The sequence below is a fragment of the Bubalus bubalis genome, chromosome 3 (genome assembly GCF_019923935.1).
Source record: "Bubalus bubalis isolate 160015118507 breed Murrah chromosome 3, NDDB_SH_1, whole genome shotgun sequence".
NCBI lineage: Eukaryota > Metazoa > Chordata > Mammalia > Artiodactyla > Bovidae > Bubalus > Bubalus bubalis.
Window position 1 is genome coordinate 41,661,415 of NC_059159.1, and position 22,702 is coordinate 41,684,116.

Here is a 22,702-nt window from a genome sequence, read left to right on the forward strand (position 1 = left end):
ATGTGGCTCAATCTCAAAAAACTTTCTATTGAGCGAAAGATGTCACACAAAACAATACATACTGTATGATTCCATTTTTATTAAGTTCTGGAACAGGCAAAACTAATTGATTATGGTGATAAAAATCAGGAGAGTGGGAGGAGTTTGTTTGGGAGGAGACACTGGTGAACTTTCTGAGGTCATAGACATGTTCTATATGGTGGCAGCTATATTGATCAATCGGAGAAGGCAATGGCACCCCACTCCAGTACTCTTGCCTGGAAACTCCCATGGACGGAGGAGCCTGGTGGGCTGCAGTCCATGGGGTTGCTTAAGAGTCAGGCACGACTGAGCGACTTCACTTTCACTTTTCACTTTCATGCATTGGAGAAGGAAATGGCAACCCACTCCAGTGTTCTTGCCTGGAGAATCCCAGGGACACAGGAACCTAGTGGGCTGCTGTCTATGGGATTGCACAGAGTCGGACACGACTGAAGTGACTTAGCAGCAGCAGCAGCAGCATATTGATCAATATGTTTGTCAAAGCTCATCAAACATCATTAAAGTCTGTACATTTTATGTAAATCATACATCTATTTAAAAAAGAATATTGTACACCCGTATTTATAGCATTATTTACAATAGCCAAAAGGTGGAAATAATACAAATATCCACTAACAGAAGAACAGATAAACAAAAGTGATGTTTACAGACAATGGAACATTATTCAGCTCTCAAAAGTAAGGAAAGTCTGACACTCGCTACACCATGGATGAACTTTGAGGACATTATGCTAAGTGAAAGAAGCCAGTCACAAAAAGACAGATACTGTATGATTTCACCCACATGAGGTACCTAGAGTAGTCAAATTCATAGCTGCTAAGTTGCTTCAGTCATGTCTGACTCTGTGCGACCCCATAGATGGCAGCCCACCAGGCTCCCCCGTCCCTGGGATTCTCCAGGCAAGAATACTGGAGTGGGTTGCCATTTCCTTCTCCAATGCATGAAAGTGAAAAGTGAAAGTGAAGTCGCTCAGTCGTGTCCGACTCTTAGCGACCCCATGGACTGCAGCCCACCAGGCCCTCCGTCCATGGGATTTTCCAGGCAAGGGTACTGGAGTGGGGTGCTGTTGCCTTCTCCGCAAATTCATAGAGGCAGAAGTAAATGACAGCAGCCAGGGGCTGGGAAGGGGAGGAGAGAATGGGAGTTGGAGTTTAATGGGTAAAGCAAGACAAAGAGTTCTGGAGATGGATGTTGGTAACAGTCATACAACATTGTGAATGTACTTGATACCACTGCACTGTATACTTAAAAATTATTCAGGTGGTAAATTTCAAGTTATGTGTATCTCAGTACAATTTTTTTAAAAAGAGAGTATTGAAAAAAGTTGCACAGAGACTATGATTGTCTCCTTTTTATTTTTCCAAACAAGACACACACAAAAAACAACAAACCCACCATTTACTATCACCTGATTTCACAAAAGGAGGGATATTTCTGAAACTATAAAGAAAAATGTAAGGGGGCTCAGCTGGGGGTCCAGTGGTTGAGAATCCATCTTCCAATGCAAGGGGACACAGGTTGAATCCACGGTCAGGGAACTAAGACCCCACATGCCTCAGGGCAACTAGAGAAAGCCCTTGTGCCTCAGCTAAGATCCAGTGCAACCAAAAACACATGAAAACAAACCCCAAAACTTAAGGACATGGTCTCAGGATAAACAGTTCTTTCCCCCAAAACATCTGGACATGTTCTCCCACATTTTTCTTGTTTTATTTCATTACAGATTAATTTTTTAAAATCTTCTCATATCAGCACCAGTTTAGAGGCCAGAGATTGGAACTGCTGCTGATGGAGCTTGATAGCACTGAAAGCCATAATAAAAACCCCGAGCCCACTGAACCATTATTCTGATCCTGAATGGCACTTCTGGTGTCCTGAACACAAGTTTTCATTCACGTGAAGACACTATCACCCCCAAAATATCTCCAAGACAGTTTGTGAATGATGGGAGATCAGAGAGACCTCAACGGAGGCTGACAGTGAGAGCTGGGGGTGCAAGATTCTTCACATCCCAACATCATCAGAAAGTGCCCTTGCGGCTTTTCTGCATCCCCGCTCTAATGTGTGTGCCTTATATAGGTCACCCGCTTAGCCTGCGAAAGCTCTTACAGCTGTAGCTTCCCCGAAGCCAGGAAGTGAAGCAACCCAAAGTTGATACAGCCAAGAAGGCTGAGTCTGCGTGGGTAGTGGCAAGGTGAGAAGAAAATGCAGTAAGTGTGAAACCACAAGGAAATTCAAAACTGGTTCCAAAGCTCAAACTTTGCAGTGGGTGGTGTCCCAGAAAACCCTGAATGCTGACTGAGCTTCATGGGGCTATTTAGGAAAGAGGTGAACAGAGCATTGCAAAGTGAGGTGGAATTTTCAGGGTCTATATGCAGCCTACTCGGAGAAGGCAATGACACCCCACTCCAGTACTCTTGCCTGGAAAATCCCATGGACGGAGGAGCCTGGTAGGCTGCAGTCCATGAGGTCGCTAAGAGTCAGACATGACTAAGCGACTTCACTTTGACTTTTCACTTTCATGCATTGGAGGAGGAAATGGCAACCCACTCCAGTATTCTTGCCTGGAGAATCCCAGGGACGGGGGAGCCTGGTGGGCTGCCGTCTATGTGGTCACACAGAGTCGGACATGTCTATGGGGTCCCACAGAGTCAGACACGACTGAAGCGACTTAGCAGCAGCAGCATGCAGCCTACTAAGTTTACAGTCTTTAAGTAGCATTAAAATATTTTATTATCAAATTAGCACAACAAATTCCTTATTGATACACCAAGAATTATTTATGTATTGCTAAGGCAAGAAAACATAGTGAAGAGGAGCTAAAAAGCCTCTTGATGAAAGTGAAAGAGGAGAGTGAAAAAGTTGGCTTAAAGCTCAACATTCAGAAAACTAAGATCGTGGCATCTGGTCCCATCATTTCATGGGAAATAGATGGGGAAACAGTGGAAACAGTGGCAGACTTTATTTTGGGGGGCTCCAAAATCACTGCAGATGGTGACTGTAGCCATGAAATTAAAAGACGCTTACTCCTTGGAAGGAAAGTTATGACCAACCTAGATAGCATATTAAAAAGCAGAGAGATTACTTTGCCAACAAAGATTCGTCTAGTCAAGGCTATGGTTTTTCCTGTGGTCATGTATGGATGTGAGAGTTGGACTGTGAAGAAGGCTGAGTGCCGAAGAATTGATGCTTTTGAACTGTGGTGTTGGAGAAAACTCTTGCAAGTCCCTTGGACTGCAAAGAGATCCAACCAGTCCATTCTAAAGGAGACCAGTCCTGGGTGTTCATTGGAAGGACTGATGCTGAGGCTGAAATTCCAATACTTTGGCCACCTCATGTGAAGAGTTAACTTATTGGAAAAGACTCTGATGCTGGGAAGGATTGGGGGCAGGAGGAGAAGGGGACAACAGAGGATGAGATGGCTGGATGGCATCACCGACTCGATGGACGTGAGTCTGAGTGAACTCCGGGAGTTGGTGATGGACAGGGAGGCCTGGCATGCTGCGATTCATGGGGTCACAAAGAGTCGGACACGACTGAGTGACTGAACTGAATTGAACTGAAGTCAAGAAAGGAATCAGTGTCATGTGATCTAATATGTTAATCCCACCATTTGTAGACATTCAGTAATAAGACTTTAAATCTATTTTCTCTGTTGTTTGCTCCCAGGTAAGTAGCTGCAATATCAGGGGGGAAAAATCTGATGTGTTAAAGCACATTTAAAAAACGAAGAACCTACTTTCAGAAAAGTCATAATAAAAATTTTATGTCCCTCCACTGGGGATTCCTCTTCACCCTGCTCTCACAGGATGCCAGTCTCACAACCTATGCCAGTCTGTGCACCCCTAGGGAGGCCCTCCTCCACCCTATTTGGGCTCTGATACCCTCACTAGGTCACCCCATGCATGGACATTTTCTGCATCTGGCTCAGAGTCTAAACCCTGCACTGAGCCTTCACCACCACCACCATCACCACTCCATGTGGACACCCTTCGTCCCTCGCTCAGGCTCCAACTCCTTGCACTCCAACACAGGCACCCTGCTTAGATTCGGATGGACACTCACCCCTGTGCTGAGTTGTTCCCCTGAGGGAACGCTCTCCTTGCTCCACCCGGCTCTGACACTCCATACTGAGCCACCCCACTGCGTGGATGTCCTTCTCCCTTTGCCGGCCAGCTTTTCTTCCTTGTTCAAGCACGTAGGTTGTATTTTGCGATGCCTGCAGTTCTTTTGCCTTATTTTTAAATGTACATAAATCTGACTTCATGACTAGTCTTGTTATAGCCTATTTTCCCTGTTCCCTGGTTTTTCATTGTGAAATGTCTTAATTGGCTGGATTTCTTCATTAGGTAGCTTTTCTGGAAAGTAATGAATGGGAGTTCCCTGGTGGTCCAGTGGTTAAGAACCTGCCTGCCAGTGCAGGGTACATGGGTTCACTCCCTGGTCTGGGAACTATAAGATCCCACAGGCCATGGGGCAACTAAGCCTGTGCACCATGACAACTGAGTCCACACTCTAGAGCCCATGTGCCACAACCAGAGAGTGGCCCTCGCTTGCCACAACTCAGTGTAGGCAAAAATGAATAAAGAACAACCAAGAAAAAAATTGTTTTTAAGTATTTGCGTGTGCCTTACCTGAGCCAGGCCTTTGCGTATTTGAAACTGTTTGTTGGCTGCCTTCATACATGGAATTTTGATCAGGTATAAAATTCTTGGATCACCCTCATTTTTCCTTAGAACTTTATAAATATTGCTCTAACATCTTCTAACATGGGTCATTGCTGTGAATAAGTCTGAACCCAGATTTACCTCTTCCTGTTACAAGTGACTCCTGTTTTTTGCCTAGATATATGAAGGATTATTCACTTCATTCACGAATTTAGTCATTGTATGTGGCCATTCAGACTTAAATTGAAGAAAGTAGGGAAAACCACTAGACCATTCAGGTATGACCTAAATCAAATCCCTTATGATTATACAGTGGAAGTGAGAAATAGATTTAAGGGCCTAGATCTGATAGATAGAGTGCCTGATGAACTATGGAATGAGGTTCGTGACATTGTACAGGACACAGGGATCAAGACCATCCCCATGGAAAAGAAATGCAAAAAAGCAAAATGGCCATCTGGGGAGGCCTTACAAATAGCTGTGAAAAGAAGAGAAGCGAAAAGCAAAGGAGAAAAGGAAAGATATAAGCATCTGAATGCAGAGTGCCAAAGAATAGCAAGAAGAGATAAGAAAGCCTTCTTCAGGGATCAATGCAAAGAAATAGAGGAAAACAACAGAATGGGAAAGACTAGAGATCTCTTCAAGAAAATCAGAGATACCAAAGGAACATTTCATGCAAAGATGGGCTCGATAAAGGACAGAAATGGTATGGACCTAACAGAAGCAGAAGATGTTAAGAAGAGGTGGCAAGAATACACAGAAGAACTGTACAAAAAAGAGCTTCACGACCCAGATAATCACGATGGTGTGATCACTGACCTAGAGCCAGACATCCTGGAATGTGAAGTCAAGTGGGCCTTAGAAAGCATCACTATGAACAAAGCTAGTGGAGGTGATGGAATTCCAGTTGAGCTATTCCAAATCCTGAAAGATGATGCTGTGAAAGTGCTGCACTCAATATGCCAGCAAATTTGGAAAACTCAGCAGTGGCCACAGGACTGGAAAAGGTCAGTTTTCATTCCAATCCCAAAGAACAGCAATGCCAAAGGATGATCAAACTACCACACAATTGCACTCATCTCACACATTAGTAAAGTAATGCTCAAAATTCTCCAAGCCAGGCTTCAGCAATATGTGAACCGTGAACTTCCTGATATTCAAGCTGGTTTTAGAAAAGGCAGAGGAACCAGAGATCAAATTGTCAACATCCGCTGGGTCATGGAAAAAGCAAGAGAGTTCCAGAAAAACATCTATTTCTGCTTTATTGACTATGCCAAAGCCTTTGACTGTGTGGATCACAATAAACTGTGGAAAATTCTGAAAGAGATGGAAATACCAGACCACCTGATCTGCCTCTTGAGAAATTTGTATGCTGATCAGAAAGCAACAGTTAGAACTGGACATGGAACAACAGACTGGTTCCAAATAGGAAAAGGAGTTCGTCAAGGCTATATATTGTCACCCTGTCTATTGAACTTCTATGCAGAGTACATCATGAGAAACGCTGGACTGGAAGAAACACAAGCTGGAATCAAGATTGCCAGGAGAAATATCAATAACCTCAGATATGCAGATGACACCATCCTTATGGCAGAAAGTGAAGAGGAACTCAAAAGCCTCTTGATGAAAGTGAAAGTGGAGAGTGAAAAGGTTGGCTTAAAACTCAACATTCAGAAAACGAAGATCACGGCATGCAGTCCCATCACTTCATGGGAAATAGATGGGGAAACACTGTCAGACTTTATTTTTCTGGGCTCCAAAATCACTGCAGATGGTGACTGCAGCCATGAAATTAAAAGACGCTTACTCCTTGGAAGAAAAGTTATCACCAACCTAGATAGAATATTCAAAAGCAGAGACATTACTTTACCAACAAAGGTTCATCTAGTCAAGGCTATGGTTTTTTCTGTGGCCATGTATGGATGTGAGAGTTGGACTGTGAAGAAGGCTGAGCGCCGAAGAATTGATGCTTTTGAACGGTGGTGTTGGAGAAGACTCTTGAGAGCCCCTTGGACTGCAAGGAGATCCAACCAGTCCATTCTGAAGGAGATCAGCCCTGGGATTTCTTTGGAAGGAATGATGCTAAAGCTGAAACTCCAGTACTTGGGCCACCTCATGCGAAGAGTTGACTCATTGGAAAAGACTCTGATGCTGGGAGGGATTGGGGGCAAGAGGAGAAGGGGACAACAGAGGATGAGATGGCTGGATGGCATCACTGACTCGATGGACGTGAGTCTCAGTGAACTCTGGGAGTTGGTGATGGACAGGGAGGTCTGGCGTGCTGCGATTCATGGGGTCGCAAAGAGTCGGACACGACTGAGTGACTGATCTGATCTGATCTGATCTGATGTCATGTTTCTGTGCATCTGTGCTAATTTTTCCTACAACAGAGTGTATCCTTTAAATTTGTAGATTCTGCTCTTCATTTCAGCAAAGTATACTTTTTTTTTCCTTTGAACACTTTATTCTCCACTTTCTGGGCTCTCTACTTCAGGGACTTATGGGCTTCCCGGGTGGCTCAGTGGTCAAGAACACGCCAGCCAATGCAGGAGACTTGGGTTCATTCCCCGGGTCAGGAAGAACCCCTGGAGAATAAAATGGCAACCCACTCCAGTATTCTTGCCTGGAAATCCCACCAACAAAGAAGCCTGTCGGGGTCCAGTCCATGGGGTCACAAAGAATTGTACATGACTGAGTGACTGAGCATGCATGTACTACGTCAGGGACACTAAATGTATTTATATAGTAGATTTCTCTTGTCTCTTATTAATGTATACAATTTCTATAACTGCAAAACTCTATGTAGATGTAAGATGTCTTAGTTCAGGCTTCCACAACAAATTGTCATAGACTGGGTAGCTCATAAACATCAGAAATTTGTTTCTCATAGTTCTGGAGGCTAGGAAGTCCAAGGTCAAGGCACCAGCAGATTTAATGTTTGATGAGATCTCACGTTCTGGTTCATAGATGGTCATCTCTCTGTGTCCTCACATGGCCAAAGGGGCAAGAGAATTCTCTGAAATCTCTTTTATTTTTATTTTTAAAATGTATTTGGTTATGCTGGGTCTTAGTTGGGCTTCCCAGGTGGAGCTAGTGGTAAAGAACCTGTCTGTCAATGCAGGAGACTTAAGAGTTGTGGGTTCGATACCTGGGTCAGGAAGATCCCCTAGAGAAGGAAATGGCAACATACTCCAGTATTCTTGCTTGGAGAATCCCATGGACAGGGGAGCCTTGCAGGCTAGTTCATAGGGTCGCAAAGAGTGGAGCACTACTGAAGCTACTTAGCACTCAGGGGTCTTAGTTTCGTCATGCAGGACCTTGTTCTCCGACTAGGAATCTAACCCAAGACCCCTGCATTGGGAGCAGAGTCCTAGCCAATGAACCACCAGTCCCCTGGAGGCTCTTTTTTTTTTTCCTGGAGTCTCTTTTATATGAGCATTAATTCCATTCATGAGGGCTCCACTCTCCTGACCTAATCACCTCCCAAAGGCCCCACCTTCTAATATCATCATATGGGGTTTTAAAATGACAACATATGAATTTTGGGGAGGACACAAATATTGAGTTCAGAACATAAGCATACTAATTATTGTTATAAGTATAATCCAAATATGGGAATTGTAATGTTCTTTTTCAGTTCAAGTCTCAAATACCAAAACCTTTGTGAGTGACCTTTAGGTGTGTGTCTTCGAGTATGTGTACACACTTAAGCATATTAGTATATACATTTCTTATGAAACAGTAAAAAATATCCAACATATGCTACATGGGTGCCACTGTTTACAGCAAAGTTGAAGGGGAGAAAATAATATTTATTTAGGAACAGACATACCACAAGGTCCAGGTTTTACAAGCATGTGAATGTGTAGATAATGATATAGTAGACTGAGATAAAAGATATCACAGTAGTCCGTTTGTTTTCCAAGAACTTCAGGGACCAAGCAATATTTAGAACTAGTTTTTATTTAACCTTAATGCTTCAGAACTGTACAAAGCAATGACATAAGAACTTTATTACACATTAGCTCATTCAGTGCTCACAATAACTATGCTGCTGCTGCTGTTGCTAAGTCGCTTCAGTCATGTCCGACTCTGTGCAACCCCATAGACGGCAGCCCACCAGGCTCCCCTGTCCCTGGGATTCTCCAGGCAAGAACACTGGAGTGGGTTGCCATTTCCTCCTCCAATGCATGAAAGTGAAAAGTGAAAGTGAAGTCGCTCGGTCGTGTCCAACTCTTCGAGACCCCATGGACTGCAGCCTACCAGGCTCCTCCATCCATGGGATTTTCCAGGCAAGAGTACTGGAGTGGGGTGCCATTGCCTTCTCCCACAATAACTCTACAGACAAATATGATTTGACCATCACTCAATAAAGATGAGACCAAGCCTCAGAAGAGTTAAATGAATCCCCAGAGTTGCCTCACTGCTATATGGTAGAGTGGGTTTGGAACCAAAGTTTCCCAAAGCAGTGTTTCCACATTAATCCTCTCTCTCACCCATCTTTTGCTATAGTGGGAAGTTCTGAAGGAAAAAAAGAGCTGTGTGTGTCTTAAAGGGTATTCATATTTTAAGAAGTCAAATCTGTTGGTTCCCATGAATGCATATTATCTTTACAGCAATATATGTCAGAATTGTAAAACATATGGACTGTAAAACTTCTCTAAAAAGTCATTTTTAGTCACTGTCACTTGTCTTTTCTCAACTGCTCCTTAGATCCTTTAGTTCATGTTCCAAAAGGCACTCAAGCTCAATGTATTTAAAGTGAAACCCATTGTTTCACCCCCAAGAACTTTTTCTTCCTCCAAGTTTAGTCACTGACATCTCAGAGCTTCCTTTCTTTCTACTTTCTATTACTCATCAAAATTATTGCTTCTGTCTTTTCATTCCCTCATTTTCCTGGATCTGTTCCTCTTCATTCAAAATGTCACGTCTGGGGACTTCCCTGATGGTCCAGTGGCTAAGACTCCACACTCGCAATGCAGGGGCCCCAGGTTCAATCCCTGATCAGGGAACTAGAGCCCATCTACCTCAACTAAGAATTTGCATGCCACAACTAAGACTTGGTGCAGTCAAATAAAGTATTTTTTTTTTAAAGGGCAAGGTATTGTAAGTTTATGTCTGGATACTAATAGGTTAGAAGATTCTGTTTCCAATTTTTTAAGCATATGAATTAAATTTTTCATAGGCAATGATACAGTTGTATTAATTTCAGAAATAAAATAAAATTTTATTTTATTTTAAAATAAATAAACATTTATTTTAAATGCCTGAAACATTTCCAGGCATTTTAAATAAAATGCTCTCTCAATAAAAACTGTGTCTTTGAAAAAGCAGTAACATTCATTGTTAACACCATCTTATCTTTAAGTTCAGTTCAGTTCAGTTCAATCGCTCAGTTGTGTCCGACTCTTTGCAACCCCATGAATCGCAGCACGCCAGGCCTCCCTGTCCATCACCAACTCCCGGAGTTCACTCAGACTCACGTCCATCGAGTCAGTGATGCCATCCAGCCATCTCATCCTCTGTTGTCCCCTTCTCCTCCTGCCCCCAGTCCCTCCCAGCATCAGAGTCTTTTCCAATGAGTCAACTCTTCGCATGAGGTGGCCAAAGTACTGGAGTTTCAGCTTTAGGATCATTCCTTTCAAAGAAATCCCAGGGCTGATCTCCTTCAGAATGGACTGGTTGGATCTCCTTGCAGTCCAAGGGACTCTCAAGAGTCTTCTCCAACACCACAGTTCAAAAGCATCAATTCTTCGGCGCTCAGCCTTCTTCACAGTGCAACTCTCACAACTCTTATCTTTAAAGGTACTGGTTAAATAAATGTATTTATTATTTTAATAGCTGCTAGGTAGCACAGTCTTTTGTGGCTCAGACAATAAAGAATCTGCCCACAGTGCAGGAGACCCGAGTTTGATCCCTGAGCTGGGAAGATTCCCCTGGAGAAGGGAATGGCTACCCACTCCAGTATCCTTGCCTGGAGAATTTCATGGACAGAGGGGCCTCGAGGGCTACAGTCCGCAGGATAGCAGAGGGTCAGTCACGACTGAATAACTAACACTTTCACTTTCACCCTCAAATGACTGGTGAATCTATTTTTTGTTTGTCTTTGTTTGTTTTTTTGTTTCTTTTATTTGGCAGTGTCAGGTCTTAGCATGGGCTCAGTAGACCCATGGCATGTGGGATCTCATTGCCTGGATCAGGGATCAAGCCCATGTCCCCTGTATTGGAAGGCAGATTCCCAGCCACTGGACCACGAGTGAAGTCCCAAACCTATTTGATACAGTTGATTTTTACTGTTGCTCCCCATCTCTTTACACAATATTATAAGGACTCTATCACTTAAAAATTGGGGGGTTTGGGGTTTTTTAAAACATTTTTTAAATGTTCATTTATTTGGCTGAGTCAGGTCTTAGTTGTATTTCGAAGCATGTGGGATCTTAGTTCCCAAACCAAGGACCAAACCCACATCCCCTGCATTGAAAGCAGATTCTTAAGTACTGGACCACCGAGGAAGTCCCTGTTTCTGGTTTTATGAAAATGGTGTTAACAGTGATAAACTAGAGTACACATATTCCTCTCAGATTTCTCTTATCATTAAGATACAACTCGTGTACAGAGAAGTTAGCTAACAGCATCTGGCTACCAGCATTAGTCCATATGTTAGATATCAGTAAAGTTTAGTTAAAAAAAAATTGTAGTATTTTTTCCTGTACCCCAGGGCAGCATCTATTGCACCCCCAGGACAGAGCACACGTGCCCTTTTGAAGATCACTGTAGTAAAGCATTGCTCTGATCCTGATCCTCTCCTGCCAGGAGGCCGATGGCAGTAACTTAGTGTTTGGCCTGGGCCATTCTTTCTACAGGACATGGCCTGACCTTAGCAAGTAAGTTGCCAGTTATGGCTTTCCTACCTTATATTCTCATTCATCAATGCTTGGGTTTGAGTCTCAGATTTAAAATAAATGGATAAATAAAATAATAATAACAACAATAAAAGCAAATACTACAGAACTTACTTCTTCCTAGTATTGTTCTGAGTTTTTACATATATTAATTTAATCTTCATTGCTTTCTGAAATAATATTATTATCCCCTTTTCTTTACAGAAGATAAAACTGAGACATAGAGATTATATAACTCCTCCAAAGTCACTATGTAGTAAATGGTGGTAGTGGGTGGATTGGAGTCTGGGTGGTTTAACTCCAGAGCTTGTTCTTAGAGCACTTGATTATTCTGCCCTGTTTCATATAACACATCATGGATTATTATAACAGGGCTGGAGAAGCAGTGCTAAGCTAGACGGCTTTCAGCCAATCCCAAGTTCAAAATGAGGCAGTGCTGCTTCTGACTGCTTCTGCTTCCGACAGAAACACTGGCACTACTTGGGGGCTGAAATAGGAAAGAAGACTGGGAACCAGAAACGGCTTAAAAGCTGCAGCAAAAAACAGAGATTTTAGACTGATTCCAAGGAAAAGGAAATGAAAATAAGGAAACAGTTTCCATTTCCATGGCATCAAAAAGTTAAAACAATTAGTAACTGATTTAACAAAAGAAGTGCAAGAATTGTACACCAAAACTACAAAATATTGAAAGAAATTAAAGATGATCTAAATGATTGGCAAGACATCATACTCACGAATCAAAACGTTTAATATTGTCAAGATGGCATTACTCTGAATTGCCTTACGGATCCAATGAAATTCCTATCAAAATATCAGCATCCATTTTTGCAGAAACTGGTGAGACGATCTTAACATTCATATGGAAATACAAGGGACTTAGAATAGCCAAAACAATCTTGAAAAAGAAGAACAAAGCTGGAGGAATCATGCTTCCTCATTTCAAAACCTAGTCAAAAACTATAGTAATGAAAATAGTGTGGTAATGGCATACAGATAGACACAGCTCAATGGACTAGAATTGAGTGTCCAGAAATAAACCTTCTCATTTTTGGCTAACTGATTTTCAGCAAGGGTGCCAAGACTGTTTGATGGGGAAAAAATAGTCTTTTCAACAAATGGTGCTCAGACAACTGGATATCCATATATAAATGAATGAATTTGGACTCTGATCTCACACCCTAGTATGCAAAAAATTAACTCACAATGGATAACAGGCCTAAATATAAGACCTAAAACAGTGAGACTCTTAGAGGAAAGCATAGGAGTAATCTTTCTGTCTTAGATATGACACCAGAAGCACAAATGACACAAGAAAAAAATAAGTAAATCAGACTTCAGCAAAATTTTTAAATTTTGTGCTTTAAAGAACACTACCAAGAAAGTGAAAAGGCACCCTCCATGTATGTCTTGGCAGAGATGGCGCTTGCAGTCCTTGTTCCCGTAGTGTTTGGAGTAGAAGGAAAGGGGTAAGACTCTGGTCCCCTCAGCATCACATCTTTGGTACTGGTGGCTTCTGGTCTACTGGTTCTGTTCTCAGGTATCAGAAAAGAAGCAGAAAAAAGAAAAAAAAGTAAATAAATATAAGTGAAAAGACAACCCACAAAAGATTTGCAAATCATTTATCTGATAAGGGATTTGTGTTTAGGATATATAATCTAACAACTCAACAATGAAGAGAAAAATAACTCACTGAAAAATTGGCAACAGACTTGAATAGCTATTTTTCCAAAGAAGATGTACGAATGGCCAATAAGATGAAAAGATGTTCCACATTATTACTCATTAGGAAAATGCAAATGAAAACCACAGTGAAATTGCTAAAAGGTACAGAGTTTCTTTGAAGGATGACAAAAATGTTCCAAAGCTGATTGTGGTGATGGTTACGCAACTGTGAATGTACTAAAACCCACTGAATTGTGCACTTTAAATGGGTGAATTCTAGGCAGGTGAATTATAAGCCAATAAAGCTGTTACCAAACACCCACAATGAGGCGCCACTTTCTACCTACCAGGATGGCTAAAAGAGAAAAAATAGACAGTAATAAATGATGACTAACAAGTAGAAAAATGGCAAGCCTCATACTGGCTGGTGAGATTGTGAAATGATGCATCACTTTGAAAGTTCCTCAAAATGTTAAACAATGTTAAACATGACCAGCAATTCCCCTCTTCGGTATATGCTCAAGAGAAATGAAAACATACTTCCACACAAAAACTTGTACATCAATATTCACAGAAGCTCTAATCACAATAGCTAAAAAGTGGAAACAACCTAATTGTGCATGAACCGATGAATGAATAAACAATATGTGGTATATCCACACAGAGGAATAATATTTAACCATGAAAAGAAAGGAAGTAATGATACATGCTGCAACATGGATGAATCTTGAAACCATCATACAAAGTAAAAGAGGTCAGATGTAAAAGACCACGTACTGAGTGATTACATTTATAGGAAATGTCCTGAATAAGCAAATCCAAAGAGACAGAAAGTAGATGAGTGGTTTTCAGGGGCTGGAGGAAGGGGGAAATAGTGAGTGAGTGCTGAGGCACACAGGGTTTCTTTTGGAGTGACAAAAATACCCTAAAATTAGATAGTGATGGTTGTACAACTCTGTGAATATTCTGAAAACCACTGAATTGCACACTGTTTTAAAATATGTATTTATTTGGCTATGCCGAGTCTTAGTTGCAGCATGCAAACTCTTAGTGGCGGCATGTGGGATCTAGTTCCCTGACCAGGGATTGAACCTGAGCCCCCAGCACTGGGAGCGTGGAGTCTTAGCCACTGGACCACCAGGGAAGTCCCTGAATTGCATTCTTTAAAAGGGCAAATTTTATGTGAATTATATATCAATAAACCTATTATTGAAGGTTTTTTTTTAATCATTAATATAGTAATGTGATACCATGAATCAGAATAGAATTTAAAAGTCAAATAGTGAACAGGACTCTCATGAAAATATAGGCTATGACTCTGTGTATTATAGAATAAGCATCTGAAAATACGGTTAATTTGCACAAGTAAGCCAAAGATAACAGCGCATATAGTAGAAAAGGATGATGAGTGTATGAAATTGGTTATTTCTGGGCTAGCAAGTTACTTATCTCTATTCTCAGTGTATTGTTTATGAACTTGTTCATACCTGAGCATAAAGCCACCCTTTATTTTTTTATTGTCATTTTCAAACAAATGTGACCTCTCTAGTAAAGAAATAATACTTCTTTTCCAGAAGAACTTTTCAAATTGAAGAATTTTGCTTCTAAAGGCAGACAGAAAATATCAGAACTATGGCAACATCGTTTCTATAGCAATGAAATCTACCTTTCTTCAGCCAAACAAGGCTATAAATCATTCTATTGCCAACTAGATGCGAATCCAAACCTGAAGCTAATGACACATTTCATGCTTGAAGAGAAAGTAAACAAAAGTCCTTTATTGTGTCTTTGTTGTGTTCAACTGCTAAGTTGTGTCTGACTTTTTTCAGCCCCACAGACTGTAGCACGCCAGGCTGCTCTGTCCTTCATCATCTCCTGGAGTTTGCTTAAACTCATGTCCACTGAGTCTATGATGCCATTAATACCCAACCATCTCATCCTCTGCCTCCCCCTTCTCCTTTGCCTTCAATTTTCCCCAGCATCAGAGTCTTTTCCGATGAGTCAGCTCTTTGCATCAGGCGGCCAAAGAATTGGAGCTACAGCTTCAGCAACAGTGCTTCCAATGAATATTCAGGGTTGATTTCCTTCAGGATGGACTGGTTTGATCTCCTTGCTGTCCAAGGGATTCTCAAGAGTCTTCTCCAGCACAGTAGTTCAAAAGTATCAATTCTTTGGTGCTCAGCCTTCTTTATGGTCCAACTCTCACATCCTTACATGACTACTGGAAAGACCACAGCCTTGACTATACAGATCTTTGTTGGCAAAGTGATGTCTCTGCTTTTTTAATACTCTGTCTAGGTTTGTCATAGCTTTTCTTCCAAGGAGCAAGTGTCTTTTAATTTCATGGCTGCAGTCATTACCTGCAGTGGTTTGGGAGCCCAAGAAAATACAGTCTGCTGCTGCTGCTGCTGCTGCTGCTGCTAAGTCACTTCAGTCGTGTCCGACTCTGTGCGACCCCATAGACGGCAGCCCGCCAGGCTCCCCCATCCTTGGGATTCTCCAGGCAAGAACGCTGGAGTGGGTTGCCATTTCCTTCTCCAATGCATGAAACTGAAAAGTCAAAGTGAAGTCATTCAGTCGTGTCCGACTCTTAGCGACCTCATGGACTGCAGCCTACCAGGCTCCTCCGTTCATGGGATTTTCCAGGCAAGAGTACTGGAGTAGGGTGCCATTGCCTTCTCCAAAATACAGTCTAGGCTGTTGCAAAAACTCAACAGCATATGATGTGAAAGAACAATTACTGTCATCTGTGCATCCTGGAAGCTATTTCCCATCACAAAGGAAGGAAACGGCTGGTGTGCTATGTACAAATCAGCCTTAGACATGTATTTGCTACATACATGAGGGGAAAATGCTCCATGACATTTAATTCTATTTATCACTCCAGATGCATGCTATGGGAAAAGAAACTTTTCATCTATAATACTTATCTTGTGAGAAAATACACAGTGGAGTCGGTACTGATGGAAACCTGGCCGTATGTTTAGCAAAGAAAGATGTGACGGTAGGAACAAACGGTTGCACTTGAATGCCAATCTTCTGCTTCATTCCCAGAGAACAATTAGCAGACAACATGCACCCTGACCCTGAATCAGGGATAAAGGGAAGAGTGAAGATTGCAAATATGATCAGGTCACACCACAGAGTGAATGTCTTCTTAGTGAGGAGGAACAAGATTCTGCTTTTCTAAATGGAGGCATGTTGTCTGTTGAAGGAAGGCACTCCCACACATTTTTTTAAATAAAGGAAGGGATTTATAGTATTTCTTCCCGACAACGCTCATAATGCCTGCAGAGATATTTCTCTGTTTTCAAGTGGATTATCTCAGCTCTGTGTTCACATTCTTGCAAGGCCTGAACCTGCCACTTCAAGATGCATATAGCAACAAGTTTTAAAATTTAAGAATAAACCAGCAGAATTTCTTAAGAAGATCCAAACAAGCTGTATGAATTATTTATTGTCACATAACAAGTCACCCCAAAGCTTAGCAGTTTAAAACAATAAGCATTTATGATCTCATAGTTGCTGTGGGGCAAGAACTTGGGAGCAGGTTAGCTGGGCAACTCTGACTCAGGATTGCTCATGAGGTAGTGGTCAAGTTTTTCACTGGAGTAATAGTCTCAAGGCTTGACTGGGGAAGTATCCATTTCTAAGCTCACTTGGGTGGCTGTTGGCAGGACTCAGTCATCCCTGGCTGTGGAGTGGAGATGGCAGTTCATTCACTGCCACATGTTCCCTGCCACAATCTGCCCCCTCCCCTCCACAGGGCATCTCACAACAAGGTGGCTGGCTTCCCTCAGAGCAAGTAAGAGACTGAGAGAAGGCCAGCAAGACAGAAGCCAGAGTGTTTTTGTAACCTAATCTCAGAAGTGACGTCCATCCCTTCTGCCCTAATCGCTTTGTAAGAAATGTGTCAGGGGACTTCCCTGGTAGTCTGGTGGTCCATGGGACTTTGAGCTTCCACTTCTGGGGGGCACAGGTTCAGTCCCTGGTCGGGGAACTAAAGATCCCACGTGTCATGTGTGCATACGTGAGTGCTAAGTGGCTTCATTCAGGTCCAATTCTTTGTGACCTCATGGACTGTAGCCCATCAGGCTCCTCTGTCCATAGGATTCTTCAGGCAAGAATACTGGAGAATCCCATGGACAGAGGAGCCTGGTGGGCTACAGTCCATGGGGTCACAAAAGAGTTGGATGCTGAGGGATTAACACTTCACTTCATGGAGACCAAAAGAGGTTTGAATTAGGGCAGTGAGTCTTTTATTGATCTGCTCTACCAGGTATGAGAGACTGTTGTTTGCCCTCCAATATCTATTTCCCTCTTTGTCCTTAGTAACAAAATTCCTATTTATTAATTGGGCACATGGCTACCTGGAGTAAGGACAACAGTGATCTGTTTTCCTGCAGTTAGATGTGGTCATGTGACTGTTCTGGTCAATGAAGAATAAGCAGTAGTTTGTACAAGCAAAGTAAGGAGTCGGTGTGAGCAATTTTGAGGAAGCAGCCCTATGGGAAAGCAGTGCACCCTTCTATAGGCTTTTGTGTTGGCTAGAACATGCATGTAATGACTGAAACTCCAGCAGCCAAACTGAACCATGAGGTCACCTTGAGAGTAGAATTCATGAACCATGAAACATGAAAGAAGGACACTCTGAGAGTCCACACCAATCCTGGGCTGACTATCTTTGGATTTTGTATGTATGGAAGAGAAATAAATTTGCCTTTTTGTTGGAGTCATGCCTACTTTTTCCTGTTACTCCTAACTGATGATGTGACTTGTATGTTCATGTCCAGATCCTAAACATGTACAATTCACATTTAGTCCTGCTATGACCGGAGCTGCAGTTCAGGTCATAGCACTGAATTGCACAACGTCTCTTAAGTACAGGGCAAAAAGCTTTAGCAAACGTTGCCAGGTTCCCGGCGGTAACGGGTGGGGACCTAGAATGGCTGTGTCTTGACTGGCTGTGTCTAGATTATGGGGGTAATTTATAGCGAGCTGGATGCACCTGTTGAACTGCAGAAGCAGAGCCAAGTTAGGATAGGAACTAGACTTTTTTTTTCGAACTGTGTCTTCTCATTCATTTCTTTTCCTTTTGACATGTACACACTGCTTTATTTATTTTTGGCTGTGCTGAGTCTTCCTTGCTGCCCACAAGCTTTCTCAGGTTGTGGAGAGTGGGGACTACTCTTCAGCTGCAGAGCACCGGCTCCTCATTGCTGTGGTTCTCTTGCTGCGGAGCACAGGCTCTCGGCACACGGGCTTCAGTAGTTGTGGCACACAGGCTCAGTTGCTCTGTGTGGCATGTGGGATCTTTCCGGGCCAGGAATCAAACTCATGTCCTTTGCTTTGGCAGGCTGATTCTTATCCACTGGACCACCAGGGAAGCCCAGGGCAAGGACTCCTGTTTGGGGTTCTCTTCAGGTCACTGAACGAGTGGGAGACTGTTGGACCCTGAGCACTCCTGCCGTCTGCCATGGGTGCTGCCTGAGTCCAAAGGCCTGACAGGTTTACGATCTCTAGGTCAAGTGTCGGTCTGACTCAGATATGCAGAGCCAGCAAAGACCTTTAAGAACAGGGAGTGGGAGCTGCCGGGGACAAGGAAGTACAGATAAAAGCAAATTTGTCTTCTGAAAATAGGCAGGGAAAAGAAACAAACAAAAAACCCGTATCAAGCACCAACGTGGACAGTGTTTGTGTTGTGTGGGTCAATGCCAAACAGAGGCCCCTGGGAAACAAAGGCCATGTCTGTTTTCCTTTCACGGCCTCTGCTCCATGGTATCAATGACCTTCTCTAGTGAAACCCACACCCAGGCTTATGCCAGGGCTATGCTTAGCTCCCACTCTCCTTTTCATGGCATACCAAGAAATAACTTGCCTCAGGGCATGTGTATAGGGTGTTTCTGGGGCATTTTGTGCCAAGGAGAGCAGTGGAGAATCCAAGATGCCCACCAGTTTCTTAGGCTCAAAGTATCCCTATTGTAAAAATGCAAGTCCTGCCTTGTGGGAGAAGCAGGAATTCAACTTAAGGAACAGGAAAGTTTCAGCCGTTTTATAACCTGCCATCAAAATTCTGGATTGTGCACATTTTTTGGAATGCTTCTGAACTAAGCAACTTTACTTTGATAAACTTACTCCACTATCTTCAGACTGTTCTATCCGGGTATACACTGGTTCAAGAATGCCTGTAGATAAAAATACATTCCCAGTGCCAATTATTTTAAAATATATTCCCCCAAACAGGCAGAGACACTTTCACTGGTCCAGAAGGAGTCAGTGTGGGAGGCTTAGTGTGGATTGCAAAGTGTTTGGGTCTTCAAGTCAGGCAGATCTTCTTTGAGATCAAGACTCTCGTGATGGAGTCCAAAGATATGATCCATAGTTATGGAACAAGAAATGAAGAAGGAGTACACACATTACTTAATTACAAAGATGATCAGCTGAGGAGTTATAAATATTGATAAAACCTTAAAAAAAAAAAAACCCTTAGCAAGTTGCTGTATAACACAGGGAACTCTGCCTGGTGCTCTGTGATGACCTAGAGGAGTGAGATGAGGGGTGAGGGAGGGCCAAGAGGGAAGCGATATACATGTACTTAGGGGTTGATACATGTTGCTATATGGCAGAAACCAGCACAACATTGTAAAGCAATTATCCTCCAGTTAAAAATAAATTTAAAAATAAACGAATAAAAACTTGCACTCCTAAAAAGAAACTTTAGCAGGAAGCAACTGGGGAGATGAAAAGGAAATGTTAGTGCGCTAAATCCTTCTCTCTCACAACAGGAGGTCAATTAATAAATCAAGAAATGATGGTATACATGCATTGTTGGTGGGAATGTAAATTGGTGCAGCTGCGATGGAAAGCAGTATGAAGGTTCCTTAAAAAACTGAAAATTGAGGGACTTCCTTGGTGGTCCAGTGGTTAAGAGCCTATGTTTCCAATGCAGGGGGTGCCTGTTAGATCCCTGGTCAGGGCTAAGATCCCACATGCCTAGTGGCCAAAAAACCAAAACATAAAACAGAAACAATATTGTGACAAATTCACGAAAGACCTTAAAAATGGTCCACATTAAAACAAAAATCTTTAAAAAACTAAAAATTGAGTTACATGAAAGTGAAAGTGAAGTCGCTCAGTTGTGTCCAACTCTTTGCGACCCCATGGACTGTAGCCCACCAGGCTCCTCCATCCATGGGATTCTCCAGGCAAGTACACTGGAGTGGGTTGCCATTTCCTTCTCCAGGGTATCTTCCCGACCCAGGGATCGAACCCAGGCCTCCTGCATTGCAGGCAGACGCTTTAACCTCTGAGCCACCAGGGAAGTCCAAAACTAAAAATTAAAAATTGAGTTACATACGATCCTACAATTTCACTCCTGGACATATATCCAGAGAAAACTCGAATTCAAAGAGTTGCATGCACTTTTTGCAACAGCATTTTTTTATAGCAGCACTATTTACAACAGCCAAGACATGGAAGTAACCTAAACATCCATTAACATGAATGGATGGATAAAGAAGATGTGGTATATATATGGTTGGGTGGAATATTACTCAGCCATAAAAAAGAATGAAATCATGTCATTTGCAACAATGTGGATGGATCTAGAGATGATCATACTAAATGAAGTAAGTCAGAGAAAGACAAATATATGACATCACTTATATGTGAAATCTAACATATGATACAAATGAACTTATTTACAAATCAGAAACAGACTCATGGCATAGAAAACAAATTTATGGTTACCAAAGGGAAAGTGGAGAGATAAATCAGGAGTCTGGGATTGGCAGATGCAAGCTACTGTGTATAAAATAAACAATAAGATCCTACTGTTTTAGCACATGAAACTATATTCAGTGTCTTGTAATAAACTATAATAGAAAATAATTTTTTAAAAAGAAATGGTGGTATTTTTTGACAAAAATGTAAGATATGCTATGATGCACTGTTCTAGGTATTTTTATATTCAAATAATATAAAAAATATTTTATACAAATATAAAATACTAAATAAAAAAATCACTGTCTTCATTATTCTATACTAATAAGTCTATTGGTTAAAGACAGCAACACTACCAGAAGAGACAGCAAAAATCTGATAGCGATCACTACCAGAAGAAACTGCAAAAGTCTGAAAGAGTTGCTTTGAGGAGTGGATTTAGGATATGCATGTACACACACATTCTTAGATATAAAATTTTTTAAATTAGCAACAAAATATTCTACTACCTAATAGCTATGTATCCTTGAATAGATTAAACCCCCCAGGTCTCTGTTCTTTTTGTCCAGAAATTGGGAATAATGATGATTTAATTACAAGAATACCTAATATAAAGCAGCCAGGAAAATGTTAGTCCCCTTCCCTCTGTCTCCCATGTAATATTTTGTAGCTCAAGGTCTTCAGGCTGAGAAGTGACATCCATCCTTGGGTCTGGCTGGCCTGAGAAAGCCACGTGACTTTTCTCTGCCTGTGTCTGTCCATCTGACACAAAGCTTCTCATCTTCAGTTCCTCCAAGCACTACAAGAGCAGGCTGTCCGTTGGTGAAAACTGAGCATCTCAAAAGAACACTGGCCACATATTAACATGCTTTTCGCTTGAATGATGCTGCGCAGTCATTGGTGTCAGGTTTACCGCTCGCTTAGGGACTGCTTGGGAAAATCTGTTGTCCTGACTGTGTTATTGCCTCAGAACTTTCACAGTTGGGCCTCATGATGTAAGGGAGAGAATAATCGTGAATTCAGGAGAGGGAGAGAGAGAGATCACTGTCTGGGATCAGGAAGTAATTAGTAGAAAAGTGCTAAAGACGTCAGCATGACAGAGCAAGGGGGATCGCTGACGTCTAACCGGCCTGAAAAGGGGAAGGTGTACACATGTGATCCTCTGTGTGTCTACACATGTACACAGACGGATGTGCCTGCACGTAGCTTCTGTGATGTGTGAATGGGTGGGGCAGGGCGGGGGAGGGGGAGAGGAGATTAAGGGTAGGGTGCATGCTCAGTCACTCAGCTGTGTCCAACTGTTTGCAACCCCTAGACTCTAGCCTGACAGGCTCCTCTGGCCATGGAATTTTCCAGGCAAGAATACTGGAGTAGGTTGCCATTTCCTACTCGACGGGATCTTCCTAATTCAGGGATCAAACCCATGTCTCTTGCATCTTTGGCATTGGCAGGCAGATTCTTTACCACTGTGCCACCTAGGAAGCCCTCAGGGATAGGGTACAGGTAGTGATGTTCTGGTAAAGAACACCAGTCCTGGAGAGAAGAGCCCTGATCTGTAATGGTTGTTAATTTCACTGGTGTAACTGCTCCCAGTGGGGCCAGTTTCAGGCTACCAAGTTGAAGTCACTGAATGCAGAGTTGAGAAGACAAGTGCAGTGTCAGCTCTGCTAGTCGGTACTAGCAGTTCCAGCACATTGCTGGCTGCAG

General features: G+C 42.3%; 1 protein-coding gene and 1 non-coding gene across 2 annotated transcripts in view; both read left to right on the forward strand.

Annotated features, from left to right (window-relative positions):
• Positions 1-22,702, forward strand: part of TMIGD1 (transmembrane and immunoglobulin domain containing 1) — a 67,122-nt gene that overhangs the window by 16,390 nt on the left and 28,030 nt on the right. The window lies entirely within an intron of this gene.
• On the forward strand, positions 13,005-13,162 carry LOC112584110. The gene has a single exon (XR_003108456.1). It is a non-coding gene; the product is annotated as a small nucleolar RNA SNORA57 (small nucleolar RNA).